This window comes from Miniopterus schreibersii, assembly GCF_964146895.1.
Source record: "Miniopterus schreibersii genome assembly, chromosome: 5".
NCBI lineage: Eukaryota > Metazoa > Chordata > Mammalia > Chiroptera > Miniopteridae > Miniopterus > Miniopterus schreibersii.
The window spans coordinates 43639092-43655290 of NC_138106.1; the positions used below are offsets into that span (position 1 = coordinate 43639092).

The 16199-nt window shown below is 47.0% G+C and overlaps 1 pseudogene across 1 annotated transcript in view; it reads right to left on the minus strand.

Annotated features, from left to right (window-relative positions):
* Positions 1-206: 206 nt before the first annotated feature.
* LOC308557461 (high mobility group protein B1 pseudogene) overlaps positions 207-16199 on the minus strand; it is a 183197-nt pseudogene continuing 167204 nt past the window's right edge. The window contains exon 2 of the transcript in view: positions 207-288. The product of the transcript in view is annotated as a high mobility group protein B1 pseudogene (transcript). The remainder of the gene's footprint in view (positions 289-16199) is intronic.

Sequence of the window (16199 nt, forward strand, 5' to 3'; positions counted from 1 at the left end):
TGGGGTTCGGAGGGCAGACAGCGCATGGCAGCCCGTCAGCCCTGTGGCCCCCCTTCCCAACCCTGTGGACACCCCGCCTCCGCCCGGCTGCTGCTGCTGCTGCTGCTTTCTCTGCGTCTGCTTCCCGCAGCTCCTCTCCTGCTGCTCCGCCTTCCTCTTCTCTCCCTCCTTCCTCCCCGATTCTCGCTCCTGCTCCCTCACCTTCCTCATCTTCTTCCCCCTTCTTCATCTTCCTCCTTCCTCATCTTCCTCCCCTTCCTCATCTTCCTCCCCTTCCTCATCTTCCTCCTTCCTCCTCTTCCTCCCCTTCCTCATCTTCCTCCTTCCTCATCTTCCTCCCCCTTCCTCATCTTCCTCCCCCTTCCTCATCTTCCTCCCCCTTCCTCATCTTCCTCCCCCTTCCTCATCTTCCTCTTTCCTCCTCTTCCTCCCCCTTCCTCATCTTCCTCCTTCCTCATCTTCCTCCTTCCTCATCTTCCTCCTTCATCTTCCTCCCCCTTCCTCATCTTCCCCCTTCCTCATCTTCCTCCCCCTTCCTCCTCTTCCTCCCCCTTCCTCATCTTCCTCCTTCCTCCTCTTCCTCCCCCTTCCTCATCTTCCTCCTTCCTCATCTTCCTCCCCCTTCCTCATCTTCCTCCTTCATCTTCCTCCCCCTTCCTCATCTTCCTCCTTCATCTTCCTCCCCCTTCCTCATCTTCCCCCTTCCTCATCTTCCTCCCCCTTCCTCATCTTCCTCCTTCCTCCTCTTCCTCCCCCTTCCTCATCTTCCTCCTTCCTCATCTTCCTCCCCCTTCCTCATCTTCTTCCTCATCTTCCTCCCCCTTCCTCATCTTCCTCCTTCATCTTCCTCCCCCTTCCTCATCTTCCTCCTTCATCTTCCTCCCCCTTCCTCATCTTCCTCCCCCTTCCTCATCTTCCTCCCCCTTCCTCATCTTCCTCCTTCCTCCTCTTCCTCCCCCTTCCTCATCTTCCTCCTTCCTCATCTTCCTCCCCCTTCCTCATCTTCCTCCTTCCTCATCTTCCTCCTTCCTCATCTTCCTCCTTCCTCATCTTCTTCCTTCCTCATCTTCCTCCCCTTCCTCATCTTTCTCCCCCTTCCTCATCTTCCTCCCCTTCCTCATCTTCCTCCTTGCTCATCTTCCTCCCCCTTCCTCATCTTCCTCCTCCTTCCTCATCTTCCTCCTTCCTCATCTTCCTCTCCCTTCCTCATCTTCTTTCCCCTTCATCTTCCTCCTTCCTCATCTTCCTCCTCCTTCCTCATCTTCTTTCCCCTTCACCTTCCTCCTTCCTCATCTTCCTCCCCCTTCCTCATCTTCCCCCTTCCTCATCTTCCTCCTTCCTCATCTTCCCCCTCCTCTGCTTTTCTCACTTCTGCTGCTGCTTCAACTTCTTCCTCTGCTTTTTCTGTTTCCTCTTCCTGCTCTTCTGCTCCTGTTCCTGCTTCTGGTTTTTTGCTGATTTAATTTCTGCTGCTTCTACTCCTTCCGCTTCTGCTTTTTCTCCTCTGACTCTTGTTTTTTCTTCCGCGGCTACGCTGTGTCTTCCTCCCTCCTCCTCTCCTTCCTTCCTCGCCTTCTTCCTCTTCCTCTGATCCTGGTACTTCTGCTCTTCCAGCTCTGCTTTGGCAGCTGCTGCTTCTCCCCTCCCCCTCCTTGTCCTTCTTTTCCCTCTTCCCCTTTCCTCCTGCTTCTGATTTTTCTGCTCCCTCTCTGGTTCTGTTCTTCTTCCCCCTGCTCCTTCTCCGCCTCTTTCTCCTGCTCAGTTCTGAACACTCTGGCCTGTGGAGCCTGTACACACCTGCCCATGCTTTCTCGGTGGCTTTCCTCAGAGCTGCAGAATTCCTGCCAACCTGGGGCTGGCTGGTCAGCCTTCAGTACAGTGACTTTAATGACAAATATTATTAACAAGAAGCCCTCCCTGAGGGACAGGGCTCTGTAATGAACTCGGTGTTTAAAAACCCATTAGTTTGAGTCTCATAGTAGCCACAGTGGGTAGAACAGGGGACATGAGACTCAGCGAAGCATCTGTACTTTCCAAAGCCACACAGGAAGAAGCAGAGCTTTTATTAGAACTTAGGGCCCGGCCGGGTGTGGCTCAGCGGTTGAGCGTGGACCTAGGATCCAGGAGATCGGGGTTCGATTCTTGGTCAGGGCACATGCCCGGGTTGCGGGCTGCAGCCGATCAATGACTCTCTCATCATTGATGTTTCTCTCTCTCTCTCTCCCTCTCCCTTCCTCTCTCTGAAATCAATAAAGATATATTAAAATAAATAAATAAGAAAAAAGAACTTAAGGCTCTGCCACCTGCCCAGGATTTACTGCAGGGACTAACATGTTTGTTTTTAAATCAACTTTATTTTTTAGGTAAGTTTTAGATTCTCAGCAAAATTCAGTGGGAAGTACAGAGAGTTTCCATAGGGCTTTATATTTTTACAGAGCTTAAAATGTCTCTGTGCAACTCTTCATTTTACCTGTTCAAAAAACATTCAGAGAGAATATTAGCCTAGAGAAGGAAGGGATTTCGTATGGCCACACAGCAAGGTAGTAAAAATATGACTGGGGTGAGGAGCCCTAGCATCTTGTTTAAAGGCTCAGAAAGGGTCAGTGCCATTCAGAAAAGCAGTAGGGCATTGAGTGGCAGGGGTGAGCCCTGGGCCAGCTTTTCCTTACTATGTCACCAGCCCCTGCCACTTAGGTCCTGGAATGGGAGAGATGTCCAGGTTTGGTTCTCTAAGCTTTTCCATCCCTAGGAAAATTCTAGTGAACCAAATCCATGGCAGAAAACCAATAAACACAGGAGTTGCTTTTTAAGAAAACCTCAATTAAAAGAAAAAGGAACCCTGGCCAGTGTGGCTCAGTTGATTGAGCCTTGTCCCATGCACCAAAAGGTCACTGGTCAGTTCCTGGCCAAGGCACATGCCCCAGTTGCAGATTTGATCCCCAGTAGGGGAAGTGCAGGAGGCAGCCGATTGATGTTTCTCACATCCATGCTTTTCTCTCCATCTCTGTCTCTCTTCTTCTCCCTTCCTCTCTCTCTAAAAAAAAAACAATAATTTTTTTTTTTTTAAAGGAAAACTCAATTGATAGGCTGAAAGTGCCATGAAGCCACAGGACAATTAGCATATGCTGGGTTCCAAACTCTGAGCAGATGCCATCCTGGTTGGGAGCCAAGCTCTGGGAATAGAAACGTTGGCCCTTCTGCACCAGTCCTGGCAGGGCCTTGCTAGGCAGCTGGTTTCCAGCCAGTCTCTCCTTTGCTGCCAACACTGCACAAGCCCCAGGAAAATGGAAATAGAATTTGGCAAAATTCACTTTTGCATATTTGGAGAGTGGGTGGGAGTGGTCCTCTTGTGTGGGAAGCAGATTATCAATCATCCCCTTGAGGGCAGGTCTATCCTGCTTTTACTAATCATCACATCCTAGTAAAGAAAAAATTATTCAATCATACCTGCTAAAGAATAATAAGGCAGACTTTATTCAGGGACCATTGTGATAGGTGTAGGGACCCCGGCAGTAGGGGAAAGAGATTGGGCCCCACTCAGAATATAGCATAGACAAGTGGGAATTTATAGTCAAGGAGCAGGGCGGGAGGATGTCAATAGATAGAAAAGTTCGAAGAGAAGACATCAGAGGTGAGTGGAGATTCTGTCTAAACTGACTTAACAGGATTCTTGCTGAAGGCAGACCAGGGTGATCAGACATCACTGAGGGGCTGATGGAGGGTGAAGACCCATTTAGATATCAAGAAAGATCAGATATAAAGGATGGAGGATTATGGCTAAAATGACTTGGCAGGATTCTTGCTAAAATTAAACAAGGAAGTCAAGGAGAGAATTTTTATCCAGGGCTAAAACCAGTATACTGAGCATCTAATAGGTACTCAAACATGCGTGTTCACTGACTGCATACATACATGTTTGTAGGACTCGTGGCCTGGTGTCTGGGGTGGGGTGGGGTGGGGTGTGTGTCTCGGGAATAACAGGTTAAGGGCTTCCGCAGTCAGGTGAAGTGTTAGAGGAAACCCAGAGGATAAAGGGGCTGGGGTGGTTTTACAGGAGAGAGGCAAGCTGGCCACACGTGGGGCTTGCAGGAAGAAAGGAGAGGGGACCCCAGAGAGCTGTCTTGGGCATGGAAAGAGGGCCAAGGGCTTAACTATGGAAGGGCTCATGGAAGTAATTTTGTCATTTAGCCATTCATCAAATATCTGTGTGCCTCTTCTCGGTGATGAGTTTCCTGGAAAAGTTGTGTCTTTGAGAGAAAGGGCTCCTTTTGAGTAAATCCTTTGAAGGGAGTCCTTAGAAAGCATGACTTGCAATCTAGGAGCACAGCTGGCCAAAGGCACCAAGTGCCACTGCAGCATCAACTCTCTGAAAAGAGCAACCCCACCCTTGAGACTGTACTGGGACCACTTCTGCTTATAAGTAAGGGCATGCTTCCAGGCACATCGATCACCCCTGCAGTGTGCTGCAGAGAAAGTGCATGGTTGCTCAGAGAGGTGGCAGCAACCTCCTGAGGATGTGGCATGGGGGCTGGGCCTTAAAAGGTGGAATGGACATGGCTATGGGAAGGACAGAGTAATCAAAGGTGAGGACTCAGCAGTGCTGTGTGCAGGGCAGGTCATCCTGTTCAGCTTGACTGGGAAGTGGGAGTTGAGGTTGGGAATCTACACCTGGCCAGCTCAGATATTTCTGTGCCTTTCCTTTTTATTTTTGATTTTGATTTTTCACTTTCAGTGGAGAGGATTGAGTTACTCACACTCTTTAGTTCCTGACACATTACCATCATTGGTCCCTACAAATTCCCTCTCTTAGTTTACTTATTCACTGACATTTCCCCATCCATAGGCAACACAATCTAATGTTTGATGGCTACCTTTTTGTTTGTACATTTTCTTGTATAAGGTGGATTATTGTTTAGTTGCTTAGGATGAGTGTTGTTCTAATATAAGTAAATGATTTGGGGTTTTCTCTGTCTCATTCTGTTTCTGACGTTTTATTTAGTACTGTGGTTTTAAGACCCATTCATACTGCCCTGCGTGCAACTAGACAATGACTTCTAACTGCTGCACAGAACTTCATAAAGTGCTCCACTGCATTCTGCCTACCCAACTCCCAGGGCTGGATGACCATATTGCCCACAAGTGGTTCCTTAGCATAGGAGTGCCACGTGGACAGGTACCTTTGGCCAGGCTGGTGGCCCCACAGGGTTGATATATGCTCATCAGTCCACACAAAACCTATGAGTCTGGCTTGGCTGTGTCTGTCCAGAGCAAAAGTGGCTGTGACTTCATAGGCTTGAGGAACTTATAAGGCTGCTTACAGGCAGTCCACATTCTTGGTAACTGTGTAATGTGGCGATGCATGTGACAAACATGAGGTCTCAGTCCTGGCTTTGAAAGGACAATGTGTTCTTTATGCATAATAGGAAGTTTAGGAAGCATTTTCAGGATGTCTGTTTTCCTGGAGGTTGGCCTGTGAGTAAACATGGTCTTTGGTTTGGTTCAATGCAGGGACAGGGTTGGGGGAGGAGCAGCACATACCTACAGCAACCAAGACAGATGGAATGAAACCGGAAAGTGTGTGTGTGTGTGTGTGTGTGTGTAAGTGTGACTAGGCCAGAATGGAGGATGAGGGAGGTAAGGGCATAGTTATGAAAGACTCTATCTTCTTTCCCATCCATTCTTGCTAGTCATGACCTGTTGCTGGGTCCCAGTTAAAGCTTCTAACTAAAAAGCATGCAAAGTAAGCTGTTAATTTAAGAAGTTGGCTCCTGTATGTGCTTCCTGTGTCTTAGGAGAATTTGTTTTCGAATTGGGGAAACTCCCTCTCCTGAAGAGTCTAGCAGGCCTACTGCCTTGTCAGTGGTCTGTGCATCTGAGTGGGTAAGAAGATGTTGCAGTGACTGAGGCAGCCAGGGATGCTGTTTTGCTTCTTGACATCCTTCTCTGAGGCTGGCCAGGGTGGCTCTGACGTAAGACATAACGGGAAGTTGGGCAGTCACTGAATTCCAGGAAGCTCTTCCAATTCCGGTATCTAAAAGCAAAGGCTAGGAGGGACTGGCCAGATTGGAGACTGAATCCAACAGAGGCCCCAGGAATCCCACATTCTCCTCACGCAGTCCTTTCCAGACGTGCCACATTCCTCAGGCAACGTTGTGAGAAGCAGGATTAGAGTGGTTCACCGTTTCCTTGACTCAGAGGGCAAGGGCAACAGTGACATCACACATTAGAGATTCAGGAGGCTTGGGTTGACCATTTTGGGAGGGGTAGGGCATGGCCACGTTGTTCACTGCTGTACCAGAGCATCTAGTACAGTGCCCGGCATAGACTATACAGATATAAATTCAATAAAAACGCGATGCATAATGAAATTAAGTGACAGGGACCAGAGAAGGCATCTGATTTATCTTCGGGGAAAATGAGATTAATAGAGTGGAAGGCACTTTCTCAAGTTCATGATCAGAAGTTCTGGGAATTAAAAAACATCAATAAACTTATCCTCAGGTGAAAATAAATTTTTTTTTAATTAAAAAAAAAGTTCCTGGAAAATTTTTTGATATGATGCTTAGACAAGGCACACTTAATTTACGGGTAGCTTTGATTGCTAGAATGTTCTTTAGAAGCAAGTAAATACTCCTTGAAGGAATACCCACTGGATGCCCAGCCCTGGTGGGGGCCTTAGGGCTACAGAGCTAATGGTTTTGAGCATCTAGTCTGAGCTGGGCATTGTTTTAGGTGCTCCACATGTGCTATCTTATTTAATTTTCATTATAGTCCTTTGAAGTGAAGCTCCACTGAGCAGAAAAGAAATCTAAAGTTCAGAGAGGAAAGATGCTTGACCCAAAGTAAACAGAGCAACCAGGGAAGCTGCTGAGAGGCCGCCTTGCACTTAGTGGAGGATGAGAGGCGCCCCTCATTTTTAGCTCAATCCCACCCTGTACAGGAGATTGAAACTCTGGTGCTTTTATGAAGGTCACGGTATTTTTATATTTCGTATAATTAAAAATAATTAATTAAATGTTTAATGTATCATAAAATAACATGGAATTTTCAACAGAAATCTGGACTGGACATTTTGTAATGAATTTGCCATTTGGATACTGACACAAAATTCATGTTAATATAATTAATGACAGCACCTGAAAGCAAAGCAAATCTGGTGACAGATGGAGAGACTAGGGAAAAACTATGGAGTGATGCACATAGTTGCTATATTTAGGCTTGGAAGGGATCATAGGCATATTTTTGCCTTTAAGATTACCTTGGTAATAAATACAACTTAGAAGCAAATGCCATAGTCTTTCAGGCACCTTCAGGCTATGTGAAGGGCAGCAAGCTCTGCTAGGACTTCCTTAGCTGGCCCAGGCTTCCCTTTACCCTCCCTATTAACCTTCTGGTCCCTTCCATTCTCTCCATTGCTCAAGATGCTTTAGTCTAACTGGCCTTTCTGTTCCTCTGACCTGACCAGCCTATTCCTGCCTCAGGACCTTTACACCTGGTGTACTCTATTCCTGGGACTCATCTTCCTCAGATTTTTAAATGGCTTGTTCCCTGTCATCAGCTCTAACATCACCTTCTCAGGAAGCCCTCCTTGGCAATCCTAGCTAGAAGAGTCCCTCTTTAGCTCCCTGCCCTGACCACTCTGACCATTCTCTATCCCATTATTCTGTTTTATTTTCTTTGTAGCTTTTGTTATTATGTCAAATTCCCTTCTTTATATAATTGTTTAAGTATTCATTGCCATCTCTCCCTCTGGAACACATACTCGATGACAGTGGGACTTTGCCTGGCTCTCCACTGTTTCCCCAGTGCCTCTGCCATGCTGTGCATAAAATATGTGCTTATAAGCATTTGTCAAATCAACCAATGAATGAATCATTGAATGAGTGAAAGAACCAGCTCACCTGGAGGCAGTATAGTAGAGACGAATCTGGACTGGGGAATGAAAAAACTTAGCACAACGTTTTTTGCTCCCTACAGGGAGCCATTGATTCTGTAAAAGCCCCTTAATCTCTTTGAGCCTCAGTTTTCTCAGTCATAAAATGGGGACAACCAAACTTCACTTTGTGCCTCACCAGGTTGTGAATAAGAAATGGATGTGAAAGCTCCTCGTAAAGTGTAAAGCTCTGCCCACTGTCAGTTGCTTCTGTTGTGCTCAGAGGAGACTCGAATCTCCACTGGAACGTAGAGGAACTGCATAGTTTGACTGCCTTGTGTGTTTCTGTTTTTCTATCAAGCAACCACTGAGTGTTTTCTGAGCACTATTAGATGCCCAGAACTCCTAGGGACTAGGGTCTGCATAAAAGGCAGGGGCCTGGCCCCTGATTTAATTGGAGGGCAATTAGTGAGCAATGTGAGCCAAGACCTTTATTAGTTATAAGTCTAATGAGCTGAAATGGAGCAAGGCTGAAAAAATTCATTAAATATAAACTCATTTACACGTCTATTGTCAGCCACACCATTTGTTTTTAAAACAAGCTGACTTTAATTTATTACAGTCATTATTTCTGTCTGGAAGAGATAAAGAACCTGAATTTCATAAGTATGCATGCAGTGATTACAGTTGAAGGGGACGTGCCCATGCTTGGTAGATATTTTTCAGAAGCAATTATTCCCAGCATTGTAGAAATTTTACTCATTTTAAGAAAGAAGCAACAAAGAAGACCCTAGGAACTATGTTTACTAAGAGGTTTCCTTTCTTGTCTTAACTGTTACTCAGATACACCAGGAACCTGAATCTTCTGGGAAATAGGACTTGAATGATCGGAAAGAGGATAGTGAGGTGCGAGCTGACCAGGATCCAGGCCTCGCAGGCTGTGATGAATATAGCACATTCTGGGTGCAGTGAGGAGACTGGGCTGCCTGGAGTGGGGGTCTGTGCTGAGAGGTAGCAGAAGATACTGTTGGGAGCACATGGCAGTGTCATTGAGTGCCAAGGTAAGGAATGTTGTGATAGATGGTATTTTTCAAAGATTGTCACAACAGGTCTGTCCTACATGCTCTTCTCAAAACACAATAGCTTAGGTTGAGAGATCAGAGAGAGAGGCCATATATGGGTGTTCTGACAACCGCCCAGCTGAAGCCCCCACTGATGGCCAGCATCTATCACTAGGCATGTAGGTGAAGATAACTCCAGATACTTCCAGCCCCAAGCTGTTGAGTCATCCCCAGCTTTCCTGTCTTCCCAGATAAGGCCCCAGATACGATGGAGTGAGATAAACCATTCTTGCTGAGCTTTGTTTAAATTCCTAACTCTCAATATCTCTAAAAATGGTTGTTTTTATGTCATTTCCCCAAATGATCTTCTCATGGGGTAGGTTTATTAAGCAGCAAGAGTAACTGGAACAAACATGTACTTCAGTGGGAAACCATTGAAGGATGGGAGCAGAAAGAGACATGTTCAGAGGAATGCCAGGGCATCCTGAGTGTCTGGTGTAAGTGATAATCACAGCGATCACATTTGTTCCTTCAGTCTGGTGTTTCCCAGAGGGTTTTTATGAATAAACATGAGATGGGGAGTGCAGAAATTGCCATCCCTTTTTACAGATGAGGAAATTGAGACTCAATGAGACTAGTTAACCCAAGGCCCTACAATGAGAAAGTGGCAGCAGACCTAGAAAACATCCCTAACACCCAGCGAAGCACCATCTAATGCTTCATATTGTACTTCTTCAGCATTCTCCCTGTCTCCTGCCTTCCCTGGTAGATGAGGAAACTGGAGAGAGAGTCTTGATGCCTTGTTTAAAGTCCTTGGAACAAATGAATAATATCCAGTTACCAAGAACTCATCCTGCTCCACCATCCTGCTGGGCACCCCGGAGCTTCCAGAGGCATGAACTTCTCTGGTTGAGTAAAGTTAGCCTGGTGTCCTAGGTCTACCATGACCATGGTCATGTCATAGTGTCTCTAAACTAACACATTATACCCATGGGAAAGCCCAGAGTCTAGTAATTCTTTAAGGCCCATCCTACTTGCTACCTCCTCAATAAAGCATTCCCTGATGTCCCACCATTGATAATTAATGGCTCTCTCCTTGAGCTCCAATACTTTGTCCATCACTCTACCATAGTGTATTATACGGACATATCTCCACTTACATGTCTAGTGATTAACGCTGACTGTCAATTGAATCTTTAACTTGGTAGTCTCTATGTAGTCTCTTCCCATTAGCAATAATAAATAAACACTTGTGAACTAGCAGTATATCTGCAAGTCCAACCAACTGGCGAGAGAATGTGTATGTGTCTGAGGAAAGAGAAGCAATGCATGAGTGTGTGTTTGGGGGTGAGGAAGGAGGGAGCAAAGTGAGCATTAAAACTAGATGACCCTTTAATTTCCCTCCCAGCCCTGAGAGTCTGATTTTCATTCTGGAATGCTTTACATGACCCACCCTGGGAGTAGGCTCCCTGCCAACACATCCTGATAGAAAGTTGATGATTAGGGCCAAGGTAGCCAGGAGCAGAACTGTAAGGGCCGTTTAGTGAATGCTGACAGCACCAGCTGTGTACCCAGCACCGTGCTTGCTCAGGGCTGTACGCAGGTCTGACCAAGGCCAGGCATATAAAAAAGGGCCTGCAGAGGCTGGATTGGCCTGTGCCCGTGGTCCCAACACTGGGCTGGAAGTCAGAGGCCTTTGGCAAGTCTCAGCTTGGCTACTCTCTTTAGTGAGCATTTGATGAGCATGTACCATGTGCTGTCACTGGTCTGAGCCCACAGAAGGGCACATTAGCTTGTATATAACTTGGAATTTTGTGCAATTTCTCTTTGCCTACTTTTTTGTTTGTAAAAATTGAGCAAGTATGAAAACATTTAGCATAGTGGGCACATTGCACTCCATGTATTCTTGTTGAAACCAAATATTCTCAGTCATCCCCCTCAGATTCTCTCTCCATAGACTTCCTTTCTCTGTAGGATGGTCAAACAGACCATCACAGCTTCAGGAAAACAAAGAATTGTTAGGACAAGCCACAAGCCTGGCTGACAACAATGAAAGAACTAAAAACAAGTGAGCTTCCAGAATTAGGGGATTAAGAAGAAAAGAAGACCTGAATTCAGAGAGCAATAGAGATTGCAATGAAGGCAAACATTTACTTGAGGAAGGGAAAGGAATAAGCAAAAATAACTAGTCAGATTCCTCTCTAAACTCTTCTTTATTTTTTCTGAAGAAGCTATTCACTTGGCAGCTCCCTCTGGGTGGCTTCTCCCTGCCTCTGTGACGGACATGGGTCAGACAGGTGCAGGACAAGAGAGACTCAGCAGCAGCCGGCAGCTCCATGGGACAGTGGAAAGAGCCCTGGAGTCGGAGTCCTTGTTGGAGACCCATCTCCGGAGAACTTACTTCCTCAGAGTCTCGGTGTTTTTATCACATGTATAACACAAGGGGGCCCAGCTGCAGTGGTCACCTTGGCCCTGATCCCTACCACTGCCTCTGACCCTGCCATCTCCTGCTCTCGCTCCCCCTCCCAGGCTTCCACTGGACACTCCTCCTCCCTCTGGTTTCTCCTCTGCCCCCTTTTCCAAAACAGGGCCTCATTGTGAATCACTCCTCTTCTCTGGCCCCAACTGGCCCTTCCTCTCTCAAAAAACCATTCCTTCCTTTAGCTCTCGGCAAGCCCACTTGAGGAGCACCCCAAATGCCGGAGCCCACAGGCACATCAGGGACACTTCAGCTCAGCCCTCTCAACCCTGGTTGCTCATCAGCCCCACTGGGCTCTTTTTCAATATCAAAGCCTGGGCTCACCTCCAGCCAACTAAGCAGGTATCCAGTGTCTTCTAAGAGCTCCCCTGGTGGCTCAGATATGCCTCCAGGGCTGAGTACTAAAGGTAGCCTGAACCTCTCTGTCCCACGAGGGTTCAAATTACCTCCTCCCCTTATAAAAACAAACTCCTGGCCCTTTCAAAGCCACTCTTAAGCGACATCTCCTGGGTTTGGTTTGCTTTGGTCTCTTTTTCTTCCTTTTCTTTTAAAAAATTTGGACCTCAAGTCCAGAAGACCCAGTGAATGCTATTTCTCAGCTCACAACGCATCTCCTAATCGACCCCTGCAAGACCCCTTTCCTTATGGACGCGAGGCAGTTACCCCCACACCTCTGACTGTTCCCTTTCTTTACCACACATCACCACTGTAATGTGCTTACATTCATCTTTTTGTTGGAATATGTTCTTGCAAAAAGTATGTTCTTGTGTGTACATGTGCTTTTACTTATGTAAACGGCATGTTACTCGGCTTGTTCTGTGTCAGCGACTTGGCTTCCTGACACTCCACGTGCGCGTGTCCACACAGACCAGCCAGTCCTCCGGCGTTTCTTCCCTGAACTCACATTCCCCTTGCGGGGAGAGATGAGACAGATCTCCCGCCAGTGGGCAAGCACTTTTCAGGCTCAGACACATGGTAGAATATGTATCCTCCCATCCGTTAGCCCTGTGCCCACAGCTGGCCTGAGATGCTGGGGCAGGAGTGCCCGTTTCCCACAGATTCCAGGTGGTCTCCATGCCAGCATCCGACAAACAGCTGCCCCCTCCACCTTGTCCAGTTGATCGTGGTTTCCCAACTGCTAATGTGGTGTCTCAAGTTCCTGGTCACTTGGGAAAACAACCCAGAGCACCTTTCTTTATGCCCTGGGGACCCTGGGCAACTGCCCATCAGCACACTTGTGTACACACAGGGCAGGCAATAGCCTGGCGCCCAGGACTGCTGGTGCTGGTGCCCCAGGGCCGAGCTGATGGGATCTCTGTACAGTGCTGAGGGTGGAGCCTGGTGTGAAGACATAGCACTGAGCCCTGTTTCTGACCATCTGACTTGATCTTGAAAGGACTGCGTTCTCCTGCCCCTCGCTGGCAGCTTCAGCTTGGGACATGTTTTCTGCAGCTGGCTGTCTTCTTAATCCCAACCTGCTGGCTTTGGGATCCAGCTGGATCAGATTTATGGCCAATAAAGCAAACAGCTATATTGAACTGAAGCAAATGAATTATCTTTGGTCTTTTTATACAAAACCAAAACCAGAATGTTTCTGTTTTTGCTTTGGTAGTGATATATCTGGGCAGATGAGCAGTCCAAGCCCCTCATCTTACAGAGCTGAAGCTGAGGCCAAAGGGACTTGCTCAGGGTGATGGAGTTAGCAGAGGAGCCCCAGGAGAACCCAGGTGTCCCTCACTTCAGGCTGGTCTTTCTGTGCACCAGCCCTCGTTCCTGTTTGATCGCCCACAGGGCTGTTTGTCCTCACTCATGCAAGTTAGCAGATGTGCTGCAGGACAGTGGCAGCCTGTCTGTGTTCTGCTGTGTCGCCAAGTACAGACCATGGGACATACAATGTCTTGCACCCTGTGTTGTCCTGGGCTTCCTGAAGATTAGCTGTGTGGACTAGGACAAATTATTTCAATCTTTGAGCTTCAGTTTCCAACTCAGTTAACAATAGTTACAACATGCATGAAGAGACTTAAAAGATTCATACCTTTTACCCAGGAATCTGACTTCTGGGCAGTTATCCTGTAAAAGTAATTCAAATGCATAAAAAGCTTCATGCTCAAAATGTTCATTGCCCACATCATGTAGTTATAACATATTATTTTAAGAAGACTTTTTGATAACATGGGTATGTGCTCATGCTATGTTGAGTTAAAAAAAAGCAAGACCCCAAAATAGCATTCAAAATCACAAATAGAGCATGATCTCAACTATGAAAAAAAATTGTTAAAAAAAAATGAAGAAGGAAACAATCCAAAAATAACCAGTGTTGCTCAGGTGGTAGGCTTATAGATTTTTCCCTTTTTCTTTTCTGTACTTCCCCAAATTTTTGCTATATGTATGTATGGCTTTTATAAGTAGGAAAAGAAATCCTGAAATCTTATAGCCTTAAAAATGAAAGAAATATTTTAACACCGAATCTGCTTTATATAGTCTTCTAAGCACTTTTTTCAACATCTATTATCAGACCTCACAACAGCCCCCAAATTAGGTATAGACTTGGACTCTACTTACAAATTAGAGTGCTGAGGCAAGGGAGGTGAAATGAGTGGAAGGGCCAGCAAGGGAATGGAGCTCCTGGCTTCAGTGACAGAGCCCCTGCCGTGAATGTGCCCTGCCCCTCAGAGCCCAAGAGTAATACTAACCAATGATCAAGCAAGATGAATTGCTAGGCACCTTGAGGTATATCTTAGTGCAGCAGGTGGCTCCCGCTGGAGGCAGAGGGGGAGTCTGGGGTTCTTGACCCCATTTTTCTCCTCTTAAGGCAGAGGAAGCGCAGACAGGGGGAGCACCTACAGAGATGCTGCCTGGTGCCTGGACCACTTGACCTGGGGTTTCTTAAAGCAGAGGTGGGGTCCTGAGCTCATAGGAGGGAGCTGAGTGGCATCAACTGGAAGGGCAGGGGGAAGTGGGGAGGAGGGTCATGGGTACTGAGCCAGGCAGCACACTTCACATTTCAAATTGGCACCCTAGTCTAGAAGATAATAGCAATCATTCTAATCTGGGCTGCCTCTTTTGTTAGGAGTGTGGTGCCAATGGGGGCAGAAAGTCCACCAAAGGTCAGTGGTTTTTCCAGTTGCCTTAATGCCTGCATCCTGCTCATTTCATTCTTTCTCGGAACCTCAGCAGCTTAAGAGAGGAATGCAGACCGGGTGGCTCTGAGTTAGGAGAGCTCAGCCAGAAGGTCAGAGGCTGTCCCTGGGCTCCCACGGAGGCTGGCAGGGGGGTGGTGGGCAGGTGAACTGGGTTCACAGGTCACCTGCAGCAAGTGCTGGCTGTCCAGGTGCTGGGGAAGTGTGTGTCTCTCCCTCCAGAGCCAGAGAAGGGGAGGGAGCTCGGTGCTTTGAACATGAGCGTGAGTAGTGCCTCGGCATCTTTCCCAGTCCAGGTGCAGGTGGCCCTGTTTTGGATTAGCCCCCCTCCCATTTTACTCTTAGTGGACAAGGTTTACATTCTCTTGCTCCCATGTCAGAGCCCCTCCAATATGTGGGTAATGGCTGTTGATGCCATCTATGACTCACCATGTGGTGAGGGTGGGAAGGTAACCCCTGGCAAGAGTGGGGAAGATGTAAAGGGAAATGTTTCATGGGGTCCATTTGCCTGGAGTGTGGAAGAGGGGCCAAGTTGGGGGAAAGAGGGCTAACAGGGGGAGGATGGTCAGGCCATGGAAGGTGTCTGAGGCCCTCCCTGGCTCTGCCACCCTGCTGTGAGGGCATGTGCTAAACAGCAAAGCAGTGCACAGTACAAGGCAGGGGCTGCTGGTGGTCAGCAGCTGTTTGCTGAGGACTCACTATCTTCATTCACAAAACAACCTTCTCCACGCCTGGTGGTGCAGAATACTTAACAGGGGCTCTCAAGGGGGAGATGCCTCAGAATCACCTGAGAACTTGTTTAAAATGCACATTACAGGCCCCTTTCCTGAAATTCTATTAAAAGTCTGGGGCAGTACCTAGGAATCAGCATTTTAACAAGGTCCGCAGGCCATTCTGATGCATGTGGTCCACGGACTTGCCTGCAGCCAAATATATGTACAGTACTCAGGGTCCAGAATATATATGCGCTTGGACTAATATCACCTTATCTGTGGTCCAGCAGCCCAACTGAGGCATCTCCATTACCCATACCAAGCAGGGTTTCCCGTCTCCTCCAGGTACAACTAAGAAGTCCTGCAGAGCATTTCTGCAAGTTCCCATAGGAAGCAGTCTATGCCTCATCGATGCTCAGTTTGGAGGGTCCAAAGTATATATAAGTGCTTCCTGCTATGGGTTCTCTGGAGCTGTAGTGCTCCATGGTTCTGTAAAAAATATCCTTAAACTATTTCCAAAAACTCTTAACCGTAGTAAGGCTGTAAAACTAACCAAAATATCCATTTTCTTTGCCTTTGGTGGAAAGTAGATCCACTCAGTATGGTGACATTGGGCTGAATTCATTGCAGCAAACATTTGTTGAGTATACTCTCTGTGTGTTGGGTGAGGCTGAGCTGAAGTTTACATGTCATTGGTTCATCGGTACATGGGCAAGCAAGTTATTACTTAACTAATGCACCTGAGCAGGAAACAGTGTTCAAAACATATGCTCCGTAAGGGAAGATAAAATAATGACATTTAAAAGAAGAAGTCCAAATCCCTGGCCTGGGGATCTAGCCTCTTGTACATGACCAAGAGAAGCTTGTTTTAAAAAGAGGAATATTTCACTCACCCTTTCCCCTTCTTTGCTAGAAGAGACAGCCTGCAGCCTC